Source organism: Lynx canadensis, chromosome B2, assembly GCF_007474595.2.
Source record: "Lynx canadensis isolate LIC74 chromosome B2, mLynCan4.pri.v2, whole genome shotgun sequence".
NCBI lineage: Eukaryota > Metazoa > Chordata > Mammalia > Carnivora > Felidae > Lynx > Lynx canadensis.
The window spans coordinates 102796756-102811874 of NC_044307.1; the positions used below are offsets into that span (position 1 = coordinate 102796756).

General features: G+C 42.7%; 1 long non-coding RNA gene across 1 annotated transcript; it reads right to left on the minus strand.

Annotated features, from left to right (window-relative positions):
- Positions 1–2185: 2185 nt before the first annotated feature.
- Positions 2186–14228, minus strand: LOC115514309. Its single transcript, XR_003968940.1, has 3 exons — positions 13276–14228; positions 11193–11242; positions 2186–2738 (listed from the first exon to the last, which is right to left on the minus strand). It is a non-coding gene; the product is annotated as an uncharacterized LOC115514309 (long non-coding RNA).
- Positions 14229–15119: the final 891 nt, after the last annotated feature.

Sequence of the window (15119 nt, forward strand, 5' to 3'; positions counted from 1 at the left end):
TGAATAGAATGTGTAGGATAACCTGAAATTGATGACCCTTAGGTAGGAAATGAAAAAGGAACAGCAGGTTCTCATAGCATAAGACTTATAGCAATGGTAAATGAAACTTCTATCAACCCATATGCAATAAAACATCTTAGAGGCGACCAGAATCGGTGAATTTGTTTATGCCCCTGTCCCCAAATTGATCTCTGGGACTTCGATAGTAGTTTCCCATTGACTTCATATATTTATAATTCCACGAGCATTTCTTAATCACCTACTATGGGTCAAGCACATAGATACTATAGGTATAAAAATGAGTAAGACACAGCCCTTGCTCTCAGGAAGCTCACCATAGCAGAAAAGATAGACATACGTATTAATGATTGTGTTTAATGGGGTGTAAGTTATAGGCAAGCTAGCAAAATATTCTATGAAGCACAAATGAGAAACTCTTCATCTGCAAGTCAGAACAGGGCCCATGACCCTGACCACAGTCAAGAAATATGTCTTTGGTAACTGTGCTACATATCTCTTGCTTTTCCCTCTAGATCTGCTCTCTACCTTTTTTCCACACTGTTCTTGCCCCAGAAAGTTGACCTCCGAGGACTGGACCAACAGACTTTTTTACCTTCTTGGCTAGTGATAGGCACATGGGAGGAGAACGAGGTCAAGCTATTCATTCTCCACTACTTTCCTACTCAGTTTCCGTGGATTGGTTGCATTTTTCTTCCAGAGGCCACAGTTCCTGTCGGGTGCTCCTCTCCACACCCCTCCCCATTCCCAGTTCCCAGATCCACCCTCCCCTTCTCCCTTCTGCTATAAGAGAGGCACTACGCTATCCCTTGATAGATCCGTAAACTCTGCCCACACCTTTTAAAAAAAAAAAAGAAAGAAAAAATCTGTCTTATTAAACTCTCCCCAATTACCTAGTTTGAGAACATTTTCTGTTTCTTGCCAGAACGGACTACTGTAGTGGCCCTCTTAGCATTTAAGGGATTATGTTCTTAGAGAAACCAGCTCAGAAGCATAGAACCAGGGTTTTACTAGTCACTGCATGTCCTAAATTAGCTACCTGTCCAAATAATGCCAGTTCTTGCTCTCAGGAGAACCATCTGACACAGGAACAGGCCCCATGTCATCAATTCTGCCATAGGCAAGCCATACCAACAGCCATCACTTCCGGTGGGGCCTCCTAGGCTCCCAGACTGTGGTATTTACACATCTTCCCCTCAAAATTCAATCAGATGTTAATCTAGTGACTGTTGCAAAGGACTTTTGCAGATGTAATTAAGATCCCAAATCAGCTCTCCTTAAAATTGAGATTTTCTGGGTGGGCCTGACCTAATCACATGAGCACTTTAAAGCTTATTTGTTCTCTTTATTTTGAGAGAGAGAGAGAGAGAGAGAGCGTAAGTAGGGGAGGGGAAAAGAGAGAGAGAGAGAGAGAGAGAGAGAGAGAGAGAGAATCTCAAGCAGGCTCCATACTATCAGCATGTGTGGGCACAGAGCCCAACATGGGGCTCAATCTCACAAACCAGGAGATCGTGACCTAATCCGAAATCAAGAATCAGATGGTTAACCAGCTGAGGAACCCAGGCACCCCCACATGAACTCTTTAAAAGCAGAGTCTTTTCTCCAGCTGGTAGAACAAGAAAGTCAGAGCTCCATGCTTCAGCGGGCTTGGCAGATGGATATTGATTTCTTAGTTACCCTTCAAGGAATCACCATTATATCAGTGAACATAGACTAGTTTATGTCACGGTACCAGAACACCTATTTTCTCAGTGTCTTAGAATGGGACAGATTTACTGATTGGGCATATGGCATGCCAGTCGTGGATGGGGGCTCTGCTCTGCAGCACCATGGGTCCTCATTCCAGGCAGAGCGGAGCGGTCCCTACCTGGAAAGGTGCTCGAGACCACCACAGAAGGGAAAGAGGGAGGCAGTAAAACACAAAATTACTCTTAAAAGTTTCTGCATGAGGAGAAGCTCCTACTCACGATTTCCTTTTGTAAATCACAAGCCTCATTTCAAAGGAGCAGGGAAGTATAACCTCTCCCAGTGAAGGAAAGCAGGCGCTGGTAACTGATCATGCAATCTATCAGAGCCCAGTAAACAATCGATGCTTATAAAGTTAAGCAATCTGAGTAACGAAGAAACAGTTAAATGTTTCCCCATATCCTTCATTCAACAAATATTTATTCGATTCTTTAAATATTAGGCAGTCTACTAAATACTGTTTAATAAGGCAGATAAATAACATATATTCATCAAGTGCTTGCACTTCGAGGAATACGTTTTATCTGAGAAAAACACGTGGATGAGTTTTCAGAAACCGTAGGTCAGCATCTTGGCATGGAGTGACTGCCTTCTCTGCTCAGTCTTACCAGTCGGAAACAAGGGGTCAGCTCCATCTGTGATTCTCATCTGGAACGTGGGGTCCTTGCTGGCTGTTGGCAAAAGCCATTTCCTTGTGGTTGTAGGACAGAGGTCCTCGTTTTCCTGCTAGTTATTGGCCAGGAGCCACTTTCAGCTCCTAACGGAGCCCCTTTAGCCCTCTTAGCCCCTGGCTGCGGGGTCCCCAGGAAGGTTCCCAGCTTCTCCTCTGGAAAGCTCCACCTCTTGCACTGGCTACATTATCTCCATCTCTTTCTGTGCTGTCACCTCTAAAGGTATCCTTTGAAAGTATGGGCTTCTTGTAACTCCTGTCTTATTTCATACACAGCACCGGGCTTAGGATCCTGAAAGGGGGTCTGTACAAAACAAAAGCATGCGTGGGTTTTGTCGAGAATTCTTTTCCACTTCTAGATTATTTTTATTTGCTTTCAAAGCCATGGTTATAGCTTACGGTTTCACCTTCATATGGGTGAAACATTAATTATAACAACACATAAACTTGTATTTAAAAAAAAAAAAACCTATGTACAAAATGTTAAACAAAGCTCTGGTTTAAAAATGGTGGACCCCAGAAAGTCATTACAAAGTAGCTATCTCTTATCAAGAAGCTCTAAAGGCCTGTGAGTATCACAGTGAGACTTGTTTCAAACACCGGACTTTCACCTTCACATCACACCTTATTGCTTGAACTCCCAATGTTGAATAGCAACTGGTGTCTACAATGCTTTCCCTGCCGCAATGATGGGGAGATCATTTTATGCTCAGTTAACCATTCTTATGCTACATGCTGTAAGGATTCAAAGAGTTTAGTCTTTGCCCTTCACAAACTTCTAAAGTTTTCCAAGCTTAAACTTTCCAAATTGAATTTTTAAAATTCTCTTCTACAATAAACAAGTTAAGAGGTTTAGAGTATGAGGAAAGGCAAAAGACATTGCTTAATGAGAATAACAGCCGTTGAAAATCCATTTCCATCATTGTTCTGAGCGCCAATGTCTACTGTTGAAACTAGTTCACAGGGTTGAGGGAGATGAAAACAGCAATAATCATCCCTGCACAAGCAGTTTTGGACACTCTTCCTTACATAGTAGTCCCCCTCATCTTCGGTTTTGCGTTCTGCAGTTTCCGTTACCGTGGGCAACCTTGGTCCAGAAGTAGATGATTTTCCTTCTAGCTCCAGAAGGTCGGTAGCAGCTTAACGCTGCATCACAATGCCTACATCATTGCCTCCACTCATCATGTAGGCATTTTATCATCTCACATCATCACAGAAGGGTACAGTATAATAAGATATAAGAGAGAGAGAGAGACCATATTCACGTGACTTTTATTATAGTACCTTATTATAATTATTTTATTATGAGTTATTTTTGTTAAGTTCTTACCAATAAAATTAAACATCATCACAGCTATGTATGCATAGAAAACAAACATAGCATATGTCGGGGTCAGTACTATCCACAGATTCAGGCATGCGCTGGGGGTCTTAGACCACATCTCGCGCAGTTAAGGGGGCACTGCTGTCCTCAAGTAGCTGTTTCCCTGTAAGTCCCACTTTCCTTTTCTCCTCTTAGACCAAAAGGCTCTTATACTTATGAGGAGATATTTCCTATATTGTTTTCCTTAATCACCTTCATCCAGTTTAACTTTATCATATTTGTTCCTTCTCAGAGCCCCCTAAAGACTTCCAGTTTCCTCTCAAATCAGATAAAAACTGGCCAGCAGCCATTACAAGGTTCTTTGTCCAATGACCACAGAGCTTCCCTGTCTAAGCAGAAGACAAGTTTCCATTGGGGCCTTCAATGTGGCACCAAGAATGGGGCCCTTGCCCTGTCGCCCCAGGTCGTGGTCCTTCACTTCTCTTATGAAACATGAACTGATTGACATCCCCCAGCCTGACATTAAGGATTCCATAATCTTGCCTTTCTATAACAGACTTCTACTCTGTTTCAATCCAGATATCCTGGTCTCTTGCTTTCCCCTCAAAATTCCCATCTGAGTTCACATGCTTGATTTGTTTCTCTCACCTGGAATACCTTTCATCTCTATCCTTTACTTTTTTCAAAGACCAATTTATCCTCCTTCAAGGCCTAGTTCAAATATCATATTCTCTGTAAAGACTTCCGGGTCTATCTTAACCCCCTGTGACTTCCCCTGCTCGGAACACTCTATAGTTTAATTGACAGCTTCAATCTTTATGCAGAATGGAGTCATTTTTGTCTCCCACGAGGCAGGTACTGTGCAGGGAGGGTGAAGGGCTTTGAAGACCCGCAAGATAGTCCTTGCGAGGCTTGCCTTGGTGTTAGAGACAATGAGACCCACATTCAAGAAGATAAATATCAGTATATTCCCCCAGTAGATGCCACCTTCTGGCACACCACACGATATGCTCAGGCGATCTGTGTCACTCATTTGATGGTGTTTGCAAAAATACACACACGATGACTTCCGACAAATACTGAGCTGTTAGTTAAGACAGGAACCTCTCCTCAATAATCTGACTTGTGAGGCCAGGAAACCTAATACACGGCTTTGTGGCTCTGGGATTTCCAAGGCCAACACAGCACATACAGCATAGGGGCGAGATGGGCAGTGCAGACTCTGGAGGCAGAAGGTCTGGGCCTGCATTACAGCTGAGCCACACTCACTGTGTGTTCCTTCTTCATCTGTCAAATGCGGGTAATAAATGTACATACCCCACAGAAGTTTTGAGAAAATTAAATGAGATAATGCAGGTAAAGCACTCTGCGTAGTGCCCAGGACGCAGTAAAAAGTCAATGCATGTTAGATATTTGTATGTAGTACCTATTTTATGTACCTTCAGCACCACCGACACTCTTAGGGCAAACAAACAAACAAAAAACTCTTACACTTAAAACTTAGTCTTCAAGGGGCCCCTGGGTGCCTCAGTCAGTTAAGCGTCCGACCTTGGCTCAGGGCGGGATCTCAAGGGTGGTGAGTTTGAGCCCCACATGGAGCTCTGCGCTGACAGCTCGGAGCCTGCTTTGGATTCTGTGTCTCCTTCTCTCTGTTCCTGCTCACTCTCTGTCTCTCTCTCAAAAATAAAGATTTTCTTAAGTTAAAAAAAAAAAAAATTAAGTAAAAAAAATAAACCTAGTCTTCAAAAGATTTTTTTTGAATTTTTTTTAATGTTTATTTATTTTTGAGAGCGAGAGAGAGAGAGAGAGTGGGGGAGAGACAAAGAGAGAGAGGAAGACACAGAATCTGAGGTAGGTAGGTTCCAGGATCTGAGCTGTCAGCACAGAACCTGAAGCGGGGCTCGAGCTCACAAACTGCGAGATCATGACCTGAGCCCAAGTCGGACACTTAACCGACTGAGCCACCCAGGCATCGCCAAAAGAATTTTTTTTAAACTCTATTTCTTACTGTGAGGGATCTAGGGCAGGATTCTGGTGTAAGCCATCCCCATGCTGAGCCATGGGCAGGGAGTTTTCTTCGGGGAACTCAACTCCACTCTTGATTCTGCTGGTGTGAACAAGGAAGAGTTCACACAAGCTGGCTACGTAAACCCTGGGTTGCCGGAGACCTGCCAAGCCACCCTTGTTGTCCTGGTGTTTTTATCATTGCATATCTGTGGCTCTCTCAGACTTGTTCTGGTTTAGACAATCAATTACTCCGCCACCCCAGTGACAGAGATGGCTTTCCAGTCTCTCCTCCAAAGAACAGAGTGTAAGGGCCAAAGCATGCAATGGGGTCAAACCTGGCTTTGCGGCTCATTAGCCACGTTTCCTTGGGCAGTCGCAGACTTGGCTGATGGTAAGTTTTGCTCACGGGGAAAGTAGAAATAAGGATACCCACCCACCTCACCAGGCTGTTGTGACAATTGCATGAATCCACAGGACCTGGCACACAGTAGCTGTCCAAAGATGTGAGTTCTCTTTCCCTTCTTTTCTACCCTGGGTGTGTGTTGTGAACAGAAAACAATCCCAGCAGCGATTTTTTGAGATTACGTTGCATCTGCGGGGGGGGCCTGGGCCCCTGCTCCGCGCGCAGGGTTCAGAGGCCCTGGGGAGAGAAAAAGCCCTTGTGGGGTACATCCCAGGGCTCTCTCGAAAGAGAGACCCTAGGTCTCCTGCTTATAGTCTTCAGCTGTAATCATTCAATTACACCCTTTTATGTTCTATTTTACTGCACCTGAAAGGAGCAGGGATATCTGGATATCTAATAGCTGCATTTACAGGGAGGTGAGCTGCTAAAAATAGCCCCATACTCTGTGGGCAGGTTTCCAGGAAATGCTTGACTTGTTGGAGAACTGCAAAGAGAGTGTATTAATCAAGCCCTTCATCGGAGTCGCTTTCCCATGCTGCTTTTAGAAGGTTGAGGGCTTAGGTCTTGTTTTTACCAAGTGAAATAGAATCTTAAAACAATATAAGCAATTACAAAGGGAGTCGAAGATTGGTACTGGGCCACTTGTGGGGATCCTACAGGAGTGACTTTAGCCAATTATATTTTATTTCCCTCCCCATGAGATGGTCTCTAGAATTCCAAGTCCTTGGTAGTGATACATGTTTTCCATTGTTGATCCTCTCATACTTAAGTTACAGAGGCAGGGATCTATACTTTTTTTATTTTTTATGAGAAGCAAATATGGTGAAACTATGACTTCACAGATGGGTGCTACTTGCTATAGTTCAGGTTATTTAATACAGAAGATGTCCCAGTTTCTTGCGATTCTTACAAAGGGCAGAGACAAAGGCTGATTAGGATAAATTTCCTTTGTCAGAATATTAAAGTCTGGCATTTCCCTTGAGTTTAAATGCTATATTAATAAATGTTGAATATAGTTGAATGCCACTACTTTTTCTTATTTGAATGGAAGTCAGTTATTAAAAGGTCAAACATTACGAACGATTCTTAGGGAACAATATGATGGAAATGAAATGCAATGCACGTATAGTAAACACTTTAAAAAAAAAGTTTATACGTGCCTTTAGTTAGCATTAAAGAATAAATGATAAAACTGCAAATTGAATTCGTCCTTGCTTTTGAACTTTAATACAATAAATAAAAATACAATACTGCTTCCCTAGCACCGTGTGATACACACACACGCACACACACACACACTGTAACACTGTCTGAAATTAAGAGTATAATTATTCATCTGCTGGAAACACAAAATTAAGGGTTTCCTTTTTGTATTTTTAACTAATTGAACTATTAATTTAGGATATGCTAAGACATTTTGTAAAAAAGTTCCTACTCTACGTTTGACAAAACAAACAGTGGACTTAAGGGGATGTTATGGAAGAGCTAACAAATGTTTTGTCACGAGGAAATAAACACCTTCACATGTAGCAGACGCGACTATCTTGAAGTGGCAACTGATTCCATCTTACTAGTTCAATTCTGTTTCAGATTGTTTATTTCTGTAAAAGGCGGGAGGGGGTATTCTTGACAAAAATCTTTCAATCAGCTATTAATGAATAGCTGGTGGTCAGGTTCACAGACAAAAGCCTTTTTCTTGACTCAGATGGGTCAGGTTTCCAGATTTTATGCCCACTCTCATCCCCTGAAGACAAAACAAGAGGAGAACTGTTGGGGGGGCCATTCATCACTGCAAGTTTGCAAAGTAGGGGCAGCAATCCAGAGATTTGCTTCAAAGAGGGGATCTAGTTCCAAGTTTGCTGTGAACAATCTTTTTTCAATCTTTGTATATTTAAGGCACAGCATTCTCTTTCTGCCAGAGATGTCACTTTGGGGGCACAGCTGTAAGGGAGCAGTGCTGGGGTGCAGGGCTATTCTGGTCCCAATTTGACCCTAAGTGGCCAAGTGACATCTTCCAAAATTCTGAGCCATTCTTTCTGCCAAATGATGGGTAGACAGGCTTCTTCTGAGGTCCCTTTCTGCTAGTCCCACCTATATTTTATTTTCTGCCATGTATACATATTTATTCTTTTTTAATTTTTAATGTTTATTTATTTTTGAGAGAGAGAGACAGAGACAGAGACAGAGACATAGCGTGAGCGGGGGAGGGGCAGAGAGAGAGGGAGACACGGAGTCTGAAGCAGGCTCCAGGCTCTGAGCGGTCAGCACAAATCCCGATTCAGGCCCTGAACCCACAAACTGAGAGATCATGACCTGAGCTGAGGTTGGACGCTGAACCGACTGAACCATACAGGCGCCCCTATACATATTTATTGAAAATATTTAGATTTATTTGAAAAAAAAAAATATATATATATTCAGGTCAGATAATTATATATTAGTAAGAATTAAGAACCATATTATTTGTGATAATGAAGTTTCAGATTTCAAAACAAACTTCTTAGCTCCTTCTTGGTCTTCTTACAGTTTAATTAAGTCACCTTCTGACACCCTTTTCCTGAGGTTCCAACCTTAATTTTAATTGCAAAGGAAGTGGCAATTTGCAGGACCAAACATCAGAAAGTAATATAAATGCTAAAAACAAAAAAAGAGGCGGGCGAGGAAGGAAACCCAGGGTCAAAAACGTGTGCAATTTCTTTTCTTAAGCAACACCATGATGTTTAGTAAATTAAGAAGCAGTTGATACACCCACTGTGCTGTGTGGAGTAGAGTCTTGAGAGAGGATTAAAGGTCAGATGTCAACCATTTGGCTGTGGTTTTTATGTGCCTTTCACATTCATGGCTCTCCCATAAAAGTAAAATGTTACAAGTTAAATAAGTGTTGCTAACACAGGATATTGACGTTGTAATGATATAGCAGCACAGCGAAGAAGGTGGGGGGGAATTCAGAACTTATTTCACACATTCCTTTCCTAAATAAGATGGAGCTATTTATTTTATCCTTTTAAGAAAGGAGTCCCTTAGAAATGATTTGGGACATATTCTTTTTATTTAGGGAGACAGGTAGGTAGATACGATGAAACTAAGTTTTCATGAAATTGCTGAAACTACGTGTATGTATGAAATAGAAAATTGTCCTCAATTTTGTTTGTTTGTTTGTTTGCAGAAGCATTGCGTTGGGACGGTACTGTGTAGCTGAGCAGGCTGGGGTCTTAATTTCATGTTGTAAGTTATTGTAATAAGAGATGAGCTACTGATATTCACACATGTAATGAAAAAACCTGCCTAAGACCTTTGCTCAGATGATTCCTCCACTGGGGAAAGGCAATGTGGCAGCGCAGTTTCAGCACCCAGAGAACTGGCTCCTGATGTATTGCTGCAAATGTGACTTCTTCATAGTCTCCCTGGTTTCTAAGCACCATGTCTACAAAGCAGGGATAAACAATTACTAAAAACAGAAGACCTGTTCAAAAGCTCCTTGATTTCCCGTGAACGTGTCAACTCATGGCTACAAGGCACTGAAAAATAACCCCGAAGGTCCTGAAAGGCAACAAAACAAAACAAAGCCGCAAAGGAAAAACAAGCCAGCCCTTGGCACCCTCAGAAGGAGTCATCATTGATTTCTCTCTCTCCCACTTCCAACCATGCTCTGGTCCCGGTATCTTTCCCATTCTCCCCCTCTCGCTGGCCAGTCCAGAGGCTTGTCAGCTCATACCGGGGGACTAATAGCTGTCCCTCCTGCCTCCAGGCTCTCCTCCCTCTCCACCTAGCACTCATTCTTCCTAAAAACAAACTGACGTCATCATTTCCCCAGCTCTCAAGTCTGATGTGATAAAGCTCCTATTGGGTCTGGCACTTAAGACTCTCCCTAATCCAGCCTCATTTGTCCTTTTCAGAAATACGGCCCTCTATTTCCTGACCTACAGAAAGTCTTGGCTCCAAACAAATGATATTCTTCGCCAGCCCCGAATTAGGGCACGATGTTGCAATCTTTTTCACGCAGGTCTCATTCTCCCTCACAGGGTATGGTGCATGGGGTCAGATAGGTCCTCTCCAACCCTTGCAATCTTCTCGAGCCTCATGTCAGATTCAAATCCCACAACTTCTGTGAAGTCCTCTGTCTCGCCTCTGAGCTCCGTCAGTAAGCCAGGTCTTTATTAGTCATCTTGCCTTTTACATTTACTCTTTTTGTTAATAGTTTTACTTCCCACGGACTCCTGTTTCTTCCCTCAGCTAGACCATAAGGTCTTTGAAGAATGGACCCTACACCTCGCCTTTCTCTGTCTCTTGCTCACTTACTTATCCAAAGCCTGAGTTCAGGACTTCTTGAGTGATATAAAAGCAATTGTGAACTGTGTCCCTACTACCATATGTTATGCTTACATTTAAAATCAAATGGTCCATCAATTTGAGTATTCTGTATTCCTTGACCAGAGATGTCATCACCTGAAACATTCTCACTTGGTGAAGCGTGAAATGTGTGGAAACTCAAATATACTTGTATTATTCACTCTTAGATGTCAACAGCCTTTCAAGTCTTTACATTTAGAAAGATCAATGAAAACTGCTAAGCAAGGGTATTAAAGTATTCTCTTAATTTCCATTAAAAATATTAGACAGAGATCTGATCTTCAGTCATAACATTTATCACAACGGTTTTCAGTACCAAAAACATCTCCAAAGATATTTGAGTATCTGTTTCTTCCTTTGTTCCAGTTTTAGCCAGCACTAATTGTTTTTAAGTAATGATTCTACAATCATCAAAAATTCTTCCTTGTGATTCAAAATTAAAATTTTATGTGACCTGCAATTTTTTATAGCACAAAACTCTGGCAAAATGTAAGACAAAGCCTAAGTGGCTCTAAGAGTGACATTGTGAGTATGGAAAATGGCCATAATTGTAGTTAATTACGAACTGTCTGTAAAACCTAGTTTTTGTCTTCCTTTTTTTCCCCCTATAATAAAGTGAAAGACCTATTTCTAGGAAGTCTAAAGGTCTGAAGTTTTAGGAATTAGTTACATACCTGGATCATCCTTTGTTATACTCTATCTTGTTTTTATATTACATTTCAACCTGGGAGGGGGAAAAAATAGAAAACCATAATGAGGGAAAGGTTGATGATGTAAGTGGCTTTCCTGGCTTTTCCTCTAGTGAATTTCTGATAGTGCACTCAGGGCCTTTAAAATGATGGGGAAGGTTGTCTCTGGAGCTTCCTGGTGAAGTGCCCAGGAAGAAGGACCCATGGCCCCTGCTGGTGCTCCTACCTGGGATTGTCACACTTTCTCCAAGCTAAGCACTGTTTATGCCTCTCAAGGTCCCAGCCTGAGAGCTGGGAGAAGAAGATGCCTGTAGAAGTCTCCCTCCTGTATTGTTTTTAGGGAGCACATTTGCCTGATTTTCTGAACGTTTCTTAATTATCACTGCTTGAGTTAGAATATTTATTTATTTTTTTGAAAAAGGGTCATAAAGTCTGATCCTTTAAAAAAATTTTTTTTAAGTTTATTTATTTTTGAGACAGAGAGAGACAGAGCATGAACGGGGGAGAGGCAGAGAAAGAGGGAGACACAGAATCCAAAGCAGGCTCCAGGCTCTGAGCCATCAGCCCAGAGCCCGACGCGGGGCTCGAACTCACAGACCGTGAGATCGTGACCTGAGCCGAAGTCGGACGCTTAACCGACTGAGCTACCCAGGCGCCCCTTTTTAAAATTTTTTTAATGTTGATTTATTTTTGAGAGAGAGAGAGAGAGAGTGTGTGTGTGTGTGTGTGTGTATGCAAGCAGGGGAGGGGCAGAGAGAGAGGGAGACACAGAATCCAAAGCAGGCTTCAGGCTCCCAGCTGTCGGCACAGAGCCCGACATGGAGCTCGAACCCACAAACCATGAGATCATGACCTGAGCTGAAGTTGGACGCTTAACTGACGGAACCACCCAGACGCCCCTGAGTTAGAATGTTTTAAATAATGGATTTTTAAAATAAATTTCCACTTCACCTGCCTTTTGACACCATCAAGTTTTTTCCTTAAAGCTTTGTTTGCAAATTCCCCGGTAGGTGAGTCTTGAGTCCCACATGGCACACAGCACCTGGGACAAAGTCTTTTTGGCCAGGCCCCAAGAGGAACTTGGAAATCCATGTCAGCCCCAAGGGGTATGCCCCGAGAATGGGCAGCTGAAAATGTTAGCTTTCAAACAGAGAGACTGACTCCAATATAAAGAGAGCATGCCTGATTTATGTTATTTATCATCATGCTGTTTTGTCAATCTCAGCCTATTGATAACAGTGCTGTTAGCTAGAAGTGCCTAGGGGGTTCACCTGGACCAGACTATTCGGGGTGATCCCCCACCGGCCCTTCCCCAACTGAAGCCAACGTGGCTGGACCAGTCCCTGAGGTTACGGTGATCGCAGGATGCACCAAAGCGGAAACCTATCAGGGAATTTTGAAGGACAAGATTTATTACCCATGGTTCCTAGAGAGCATACAGCACACCTACAGTATACAGTATACGGGCCACACAGTGAGGTCACAGCAGAGAAAGATAGAGAGAGTGCCAGTCAGGGTCTCCACCTCTACTGCGGTTGAGGGCTTCGCAGATTCACTCTGGGAAAATTTTTAATGTTTATTTATTTTTGAGACAGAGAGAGACAGAGCATGAATGGGGGAGGGGCAGAGAGAGAGGGAGACACAGAATCGGAAGCAGGCTCCAGGCTCTGAGCCATCAGCCCAGAGCCTGACGCGGGGCTCGAGCTCACGGACCGTGAGATCAGGACCTGAGCTGAAGTCAGATGCTCAACCAACTGAGTCACCCAGGCGCCCCACTCTGGGAAAATTTTTAAACGTAGAAGCTGGAATTAGGGCATGGAAAGGAATAAGCGGGGTGACTCAGGCGGTCAGTTATCTAGGTTCATGAGAGCTTTCTAGAAGGGGAACCTAGGGGTCTGGTTCCTCATCTGGTTGTGTTGCCAGTGGCCCTGCCACACAGCTGGTAATCACTGATTCAAGATGGAAGTCTGTGAAACGGATGCCTCTGCAACCAAAAGCTTAATGCCAGGCACTTACATCACACATGCTAATTCTTCTCCTGCTATCATGGTGTGAAAAAAATCCTTACCCATCATCTGTGTTCCTGAAATCTCCTAAGGAGGGCACAGTAAGTTCTTCAAGCCGGTTGTACAGTTGTAGTTTCAAGCTTGACTCTCTAGAGCGCGGTTATGAGCACCGAAGCAGTACCTCATGTTTCAGGAACATTCGTTCTAGATAACTTGTTGGAAATGATTTTCTTCAGATGTAAATAACTTCGAGACTTCGCCGTGAAGAATACTGTCAGTGTTGAAAGTACCAACGGTTTCAGTGGGAACACATCGTTCTGTTAGTTTTCTTGATCCTATAATTTCCTGGGATAAGTCTCATCTAATAAGTGGCTCTCCAGTGAGCCAACTCAAAGTGGTTTCACTAGCCCTAACACTGACCTCACAGAAACAGTCGAGTGCATGTGAGCTATATTCTCCACAAGGGGAGTCACAGAGTCTATTTGTTTATTAAACTCTTGAGAATTCCAGGGGTGCAGAAATGTGACTGTCCTTATGTAACAGTGTTTCCCAAACTTATTTGGCCAACAAACTTGTTTCTAGTCAGCATCTGGCAGAATTGATATTTCCCAGAACACACTTTGAGAAACAGTGGGTTAGGTGTCTTTCCTTCTTTCCTTAAAAGAGAGAGAGAGACTTGAATTTTTTTCCATCATGAAGTACAATGGAAATTAATAGCCATTTCACTTGTATCCTACAATAATTTACCATTGTTTAGCTAGCTATGGATTTCTCCCTCATATTTCTAAAGGCCTGGTCTCGGATACTCCAAGTATCCATCTCTCCTTTTAGTCCTGTTTTCAGGGATATGTGTTCAAATGTGACTAACGGTTCCATGCTTTGCCTGGAACCGAGAAGGGAGACATACCACATGGGTTTCCACACACACACATACTCTGTTCCATTTCAACTTTTTCTCTTCCTCCTTACTTGAGGTTTTCTATTGAATCTATAATTGCTGAATTCTTCACAGAGGTATTGTCTTTTTTTCTTAATGTTTATTTATTTTGAGAGAGAGAGAGAGAATGTGCACAAATGGGTGGGGGGGGGGCCGAGAGAGAGGGAGAGAGAGAATCCTAAGCAGGCTCTGCACTGTCAGCACAGAGCTCGACTCGGGGCTCCATCTCATGAACCATGAGATCATGACCATGATTCTTGAGCTGGAATCAAGAGTCAGATGCTTAACCGACTGAGCCACCCAGGCTCCCCGAGGTAGTAGGTGTCCTGATGCTGACTCAACAGGACACAGGCCAGATAAACTTCTCAAACATTCAACAGAATTTTCAATAAGATGATTGAAGCTACACTCTATTAAACATTTAAGGTCCAAAACAACAGATTAGAAAATAACTTTCCTACACAGAAACCACAGGGGAAGAATTTGGAATCAATGAGGATAAAAAGAAAAAAAAAAAAAGCTTGAAAGCAAGAGCTGCAGATTTGAAGGTGTTTTCTTCATTAGCATGCTCTGCCACTGTCATAATTTCTGGTTACATAAGCCATAGGGCAGAAAGCAGACAAAACTGTTGGTCTGGGTGTCTTAAAAATACTAACTTAACAGTGGAAACTCCTTCTCCTCTGAAAGGAATGTGGAAGACACAGGGGAAGCAGCAGCTGAGTAATGCTTTTAGAACAGAGTTCTAGAAATCCCATGAGCTGTGATTTCTTTATATCACCAATGCCAACTTGTAGCCAGAAAACGGTGGGTCCTCCTCTGCAACGCAGAAATCCATAATCCTCTGGCTTTACTTGAATTCTTTTCCTTCTTAATTTTTACTTTTTTATTTGAGAGAGTGAGAGAGACAGCACCAGTGGGGGAGAAAGGAAAAAGGAGACAGAGAGAGAGACAGAGAAATAAAGAGAGCAA